This window comes from Bos grunniens, chromosome 11 (assembly GCF_055505025.1).
Source record: "Bos grunniens cultivar Pamir isolate PY7600 chromosome 11, Bosgru_T2T1.0, whole genome shotgun sequence".
Taxonomy (NCBI): Eukaryota; Metazoa; Chordata; class Mammalia; order Artiodactyla; family Bovidae; genus Bos; species Bos grunniens.
Genome location: NC_141175.1, coordinates 30,024,303 through 30,031,812, shown reverse-complemented (window position 1 = coordinate 30,031,812; position 7,510 = coordinate 30,024,303). Strand labels below are relative to the sequence as shown.

General features: G+C 32.0%; 1 protein-coding gene across 1 annotated transcript in view; it reads right to left on the bottom strand.

Moving 5' to 3' along the window:
* Window positions 1–2,852: 2,852 nt before the first annotated feature.
* TDRD15 (tudor domain containing 15) overlaps window positions 2,853–7,510 on the bottom strand; it is a 72,466-nt gene continuing 67,808 nt past the window's right edge. Inside the window, exon 3 of the transcript XR_015135828.1 lies at window positions 2,853–3,520. The gene's annotated coding sequence lies outside the window, so the exon portion shown is untranslated. The remainder of the gene's footprint in view (window positions 3,521–7,510) is intronic.

Here is a 7,510-nt window from a genome sequence, read left to right as displayed (position 1 = left end):
AAATCCCATGGACGGAGGAACCTGGTAGGCTACAGTCCATGGGGTTGCAAAGAGTCAGATACGACTGAGTGACTTCACTTTCACAGCCTTTTATCATTAAGACAAGTAATAGAAAATTTAAAAATCAACCATAACTCTACGTCATATTCTCTCAAAAATCCTGCAACAAATCTTTTTCCAGGCCTTCCCTAACAGAGTATTGTTTTCTTGAGAAGTATACCATAGATACAAGAGAAAATACTGCCCAAATACATTTCAGTTCAACCCCTAATAATAATATAAACAGGCACTGTACAGAAATGCATTACTATTTATTATAATATAATTATTATTGTTATAATCCTATAAGTTAGAATATTTTACAGAAGGAAAGCTAAGCTCTCAGAGGGTACCATTCCTCACAGTTCCTACTAAGATTCAAATATAGAACTGCACACATGCCTACATTCTTCCCATCTCACTTGGCACAAGGGCCAAGTTCAGTCCTGACAGAATCTTCTTAACTGAAACTTATGGCCTCATACTCCCTCATGTTCTTAAGAAACTGAATCATTAGAACTTGGCAACATTTAACAACTCCTAGTAAACAGATTACATAACACTCTTTGCATGTAATCATTTACTGAGCAGGTAAATTACTATTTTAATCTAATGTAGAAACAGCTCTGAAGTTGTTAGTGTTAATGAGAAATCATCATATCCACATTAGTGACTTGCACCCCTAAATAAATGACACTTCATTCATACTGTAGCTTATAAGATAATGTTTACTGGAACTTAGTTTAATTTTATTACATAACTTTGAAGACACAGATACTTAAGGAATTTAAATCAAATATTCTAAATTAGAGTAAAGAAAACCATATTTTATAGTATCAGAATCCAACTGATAGCAGATCTACTCCAAATTTCTCTACTCTAGCCTAGGTTAAGCTCCATGTGAGATGAGTTATTGTGATTCAAAAGTAATAATTGTATAGTTCTAAGTTTAAGTAAAACAGTATTAGAACACAGGAAAAAAAAGTATAAAAATGTACTTTTAAATTAAGACCAAAAAGTTAAAATATAAGTCAGATAACAGCACTTAATTCATCTACTTTTCATCTACCAAAATGCACTAGAAATACCAGAATAAGAAAGAAAGTTGCAAAAGCACTAGAAATTGGTAATGTTGATAAATGATCTGTCAGTTTAAAAAATTATTTTTAACTCCAGAAAGTCAGAACTAACAACTAAGACAAAGTGATGGTAGATTTACACCCAAGCCATTGCCTATCTCAACCTCAATGTCAGGGTGGGAGGAACAGAAAAAAAATGTGAAGAAATAATAGAGACTTTCCAAATAATGAAAACAATATACCTACACATCTAACTACTCTAACCCCACGCACACGCACACACACACACACACACACAAATGAGAGTTGGACAATAAAGAAGCCTGTGTGTCAAAGAACGGATGCTTTCAAACTGTGGTGCTGAAGAAGACTCTTCCTTGGATTGCAAGGAGATGAAACCAGTCAATCCTCAAGGAAATCCTGAATATTCACTGGAAGGACTGATGCTGAAGCTGAAGCTCCAATATTTTGGCCACCTGATGTGAACAGCTGACTCACTGGAAAATAACCTGATGCTGAGAAAGATTGAAGGCAAAAGGAGAAGGGGTTGGCAGAAGATAAGATGGTTAGATAGCATTACCAACTCAACAGACATGAATCTGAGCAAACTCCATGAGAGAGTGGAGGACAGAGGAGCCTAGTGTGCTGCAGTCCATGGGGTCACAAAGAGTCAGACATAACTTAGTGACTGAACAACAGCAAACACAAAAAGAGAATAAAACTATACCTTAACATACTATTATCAAATTGCTCTAAATCAGTGATTAAGAGGAAATCTTAAATAGCCAAAAATGTTAGGGGAAGGTACAGTAAGTAGAGAGAAACAAATATGATGATGGCAGATTTCTCGCTGGAAACATTACAAATGTGAAAGCAGTGGAGCAACAAGTTTAAGTACTTGAAAGGGAAAAAAAAAAACTGTCAACCTAGAACTCAATATCCAGCAAAAGTATCTTCCAAATATGAAGACAAAATGAGTAATTTTTCAATAATAAAAAAGGTGAAAGAATTCATCACCAGCCGAGTCACACAATAAGAAATGTTAAAGGAAGAAGACAGAATAAGAAGGCATTTTTTCAAGCAGGAGAAAAGTTATAATAGACAAAAGCATGGATTTACACTGGAAATTATAACTACATGGATAAATATACAAGATTTTTCTTATGATTTGTACCTTTTTAAAATATAGTTACTTAAAAATAACAGTGCAAATGTGGCACTAAAACATATATATAAGTAAAATGTAGAAAACAATATTATAGATATGGAAGTATACAACTGCAACATTCTTAAAATTTATGTGAAGTTATCACACCTCACTTGAAAGTAAACTGGTAAGTTTAATTATATAATTATAACCTTAAATAAATCACCGAATTAACAAAACTAAGAGTTATACCTAATAAGTCAACAAGGGAATTAAAATGGAATTAATCCTAAAACAAAGCAGAAAGACAAAAAAAAGGGAACAAAGGATATATGGGACAAATAGAAAATAAAAAGATGACAGATTTAAATCTAACCATACCAACTACATTAAAAGTGTAAATGGTCTGATAATCTCAATTGAAAAACAGACATGGTCAGATTATGAAGCAACACAACTACATGTTGCCTACAACAATGCATTTTAAACATAAAAACACAAATAAGCTAACTTAACATTTAAAGGCTGGAAAAGTATATACCATGATAACACTAATCAAAAGAAATAAAAAGTATAGTTCAGAGAAAAAAATTTTAATAAATTTTTATTGGAGTATAATTGATTTACAATGTTGTTTTAGTTTCTGCTTGTACATCAAAGTAAATCAGTGATACATATATCCACTCTTTTTTTAGATTATTTTCCCATACAGGTCACTATAACATATTGAGTAGAGTTCCCTGCAATATACAGAGTTCTTATTAGTTACCTATTTTATAGTAGTGTGTGTATGTCAATCTCAAGAGAAAAAAGTTCTTAACAAGGATAAAAAAAAAAATTTATAATTATAAAGGGGTCAATTCATCAAAAGGACATAACAGTCCTAGTTTCTTCACCTAATAACATGTTTCTTCACCTAATAACAGACCGTCAAAGTAAATGAAACAAAAACTGATAGAATTACAAGGAGAAAAAAACAAATCGATAATTATAACTACATATTTCCATTTGCTCTCTCAAAAGTTAAAAGTGAAAGTGAAGTCGCTCAGTCGTGTCCGACTCTTTGTGACCCCATGGACTGTAGCCTACCAGGCTCCTCTGTCCATGGGATTTTCCAGGCAAGAGTGCTGGAGTGGATCGCCATTTCCTTCGCCAGGGGATCTTCCCGACCCAGGAATCGAACCCGGGTCTCCCGCATTGCAGGCAGACGCTTTACCATCTGAGCCACCAGGGAAGCCCTCCAAAGTTGAAAGAACTAGTAAACAGAAAAACATAGAGGATATAAAAGACTTAAACAACATAATCAACCATCTTTACCTTAGTGGCATTTTGTAGAACATTCCACCCAACATTAGCAGAATACATAGTCTTTTCAAGTGCATCCAGAATATTTATCCATATTCTGGGCCACCAAATCAGTCTCAGTAACTATAAAATGGTTCAAGTCACAAGTGCACACTTTCATCAACGATCTTCAGGGTTTTCTGATTAGTTCATTCCATAATATCGGTGGAGACAATTCATTAAATCACTACCCACAACAGCATACAGATCATACTTATTTTTGCTACCACAATTATTTGCATACTGAGTGATTCTTTCCTTACCTCAACAGCATCTTTGTTCAAGTGGTTCCTGGAGATTTTTTTTCAGCAATTGAAAGGTATGTCACAAGCAATATGAAAGTGATTTTCTATTACATTAGAAAAATCTTGAAGATAAAGCTTTATGTTCAACAATTTTTTGAACACATATTTGTTTTTCATCTACTATAAAAGAGAATGTGTTAATCATTGCAAGGGACAATGAAAAAAACCTTAGAATGATATGTGTGATCAACTTCTCCCAGTTTACCTAAGTCTTTCCCATTTAGTACTGAAAGCTTCACATACTGGGAATCCCCACAGTCCTGAGAAAACCAGATGTTTGGCGACAGGGGCACTTTATTGGTTGCAGTTGTGACAATGGTAACAGTAACCATGGGCCAAACTGAAAAGTTATGAACCTTTCAGACTTAGTGTCAGGTCTACAATCAGAATATATTTGCATGATCTGGAATAGCATATTATTGTAAACAAAGTGTAGAGTCAGACACTGAACTATGCCTAAGCATCAATATAAGCAGTTGACCTTCCACACGGTCTCAGACAAAAGTCTTAGAATTTCAAATTCTCTGCATGCAATGCCAAGTAAGTGTGACTCTGTTTTTGTTTTTAAGGAAAAGTTAAAGTAAGCTTAATTTTCCTTGATAGTTAATACTTTAATCCCATTTAAAATATAAAACTTAAGACTGATGAATTGCAATATTATGACTATAAATAAGTATTCAATGGATTCTTTCCTCAGAGAATCTCTTGGCACTATTTAAAGGAATGTTATCTACTGAAAAAGGTTAATCAACTCAAACTCAACAAAAGGTCTGATTTTCATTGAAAGTCCAAATGTCAAAATCTGAGACAGGCTTTAAATAGAGCAAAACAAATTTAATATGTGTGATGCTGCATCCCTTGATTAAATTTGCATCCCTCAAATCCTTACCAGGATGACAGTAAGTATTTTGGGAGAATGACAGCAGACATTTGCCATAATGACAGTAGACATTTTGATGATAATTTCTAACATGTACACGAGGAATACTTGTCTCTAGTTTTATTATCTTGTAGTGTCTTTGTCTGGTTTTAACATCAGAGTAATGTCAGCCTCTAAAAAATGAGTAGAGAAGTTGAGAACCATGTCTATTTAATCTGTAAAGAAATTTAGTAGAATTAGTATATTTCTATTAAATTTTCTAAGTGTTGATAGAATTTACCAGTGAAATTGTCTGTATGGGAGGTTTTTCTTATTCGAATGTATTTAACTATGAATGCACTTTCTTTGATGAATAAACTTTACAAATTATTTATTTCTTCCTGAAGGTATTTCTATAGCTTGTGTCTTTGGGGAAATTTTGCAAGTTTTTCAAAATTGTCAAATTTATAGGCATAAAGATGTTTACAATATTTCCTTATTATCTTTTCAATATTTGAAAATTTTATACTGGTATTCTTTTAAAATTCAGGATAGAGGTAAAAGCATCTTCTCTATCTTCTTTCTTAAACACTTCTTTTATTGAGTTTATTGATTTTTCTCTATTGTTTTTGTAATTACAATTTCATCTACTTCTGATCTTATTTTCTTCTACTTGTTTTGTGTTGTATCTATTCTTTTAAGGTATATCTTAAGTCATCAATTTGAGACTCTTACTCTTTCCTAATATAAATATTTAATTCTATAGATTTTCCTCTAAGAACTGCTTTAGTTGCATCCTATAGATATGCAGTGCTTTTGCTTTCATTTTACTGAAAATAATTATTAATACACCATGTAATTTCCTTTTTGACCTCTGGATTTGTATTGTTTAACTTTGTAAGTTTGGGGGATTTTTATAGATATTTTTCTATTATTAATTGCTAATTTCACTGTAGTCAGAGAACAAACTTAGTACAATTTTAATTTTTCTAAATATCAAGTTTGTTCTATGGCCCTGTATATAGTCTGTCTTGATGAATATCTCATGTGCACTAGAGAAGAATGTATTCTGCTGTTGTTGGATAAGGTATACTATAAATTTCAACTAGGTCAGGTTGGTTGATTGTACTCTCAAGTCTTCTATAACCTTACTAATATTAGGGTACTAAAATATCCTGTTATAATTGTAAATTTATTTCATTTTTGTAGTTCTGTGGAATTCTCTTGCTTCATTTATTATCAAGTCCTCTTGTTAAGGACATAAACATTTAGAATTGTAGAAAGAAAATCAGTAGCATTTGGAAGACTTGAACAACAGAGTCAAGCAACTCGACTTGGTTGACACTTACAGAATGATATCACCCACAATTTACACTTCTAGTCAACAAAGTAATAATAAGTAAAAGGAGACGGATACAAAAATATTCATTACAGAACTGATTATGATAGCAAAAATAAGTAAGAACTGTCCAGAAGTATAGATTCAAATATAAAAACTGTTATTTATGGGTATGATGAATACTATGAAGTAGCTGAAATGAATAAATCATATCTTCATGTATCAAATTGGTTAAAATTCAAAAGCAAAATGTTGAATATAAGAAGCAAGCTATAAGATGATACATACAATAAGACAGAGTTCAGCTTTACAAAATCTAGCTAAATGAAATACAACCACAATGTAACAGAATGTGTGAGACACAGACAATGCAGAGCTTAGAGGATAACATATACTTAAGTAAAAAAGAAAAGGTTTCAAATCAACTACCTGAATCTTTACACTAAAAATCAGAAAAATAAAATAAAAAGCAAGTAGAAGGAAAGAAATAATAAAAAGTATAAATCAATCAAATTGAAAATCAAAAGGAATAGAAAAAAAATAAGTCAAAGAAACCAAAAGCTGATTGTTTTAAAAGTTCAATAAAACCAATAAGCTTCTAGCCAGCAAATAAGGAAAAACAGAAACAAATTATCAGCATTGGGAAACAAATGAAGTATAGCTACATCATAAAAATGGATGAACTTTATATTATTCAATTAAAGTTTTATTTATATAAAAACTGGGAAGTACAAAATTAATAGCATATTTTGGATCAGATACAAATGTGGTAAAACCATACAGAATAGTATTGGAGTAATCATCACTAAAATCAGGAGTTTGGTTATATTAATATGAATGGAGGATGAAGTAATTAGGGTGGGACACAGAATCTTTCAGAGATAAAGGTGACATTTTGTTTCTCAAGTTGAGGGTATGGAGTATTTTTTTATTGTCTTTAGTTAAACCATAGGGAAAAATCAATCTGTTTTCCAATTATTTAGATTGTTTAATCCTGAAATTCCTTAACAGGAACTAGCAACTTCAGGAAAACTGTCAAAGTGAATCTATAATTAAGCAATGATAAGGCTAGCAGCATTCTTTTTCCTTCTCTAGATATATCACAAACTTCTACTACTAATAGTCTGACAAAACAGCACTGACTCTACAAGACACTTTCTTTTCTTGCGGAGAACCACCACATATTAACTAAACATTGTATAACATTGAAATAAAGCATGAATGTTGAAACCGCTAACCTGGATAAGAGTCAGCACTGGCAATATTCTTTACTCAGAATCTGTCCTTATATGAGTAATGTTTTTATTTTCCTCCAATGTAACCCATCAACTCAATTAGGGGGGAAAAAAAGAGATAATAGAAATCAAATGTTTGAATTGGTGGATACTGAACTTTAAT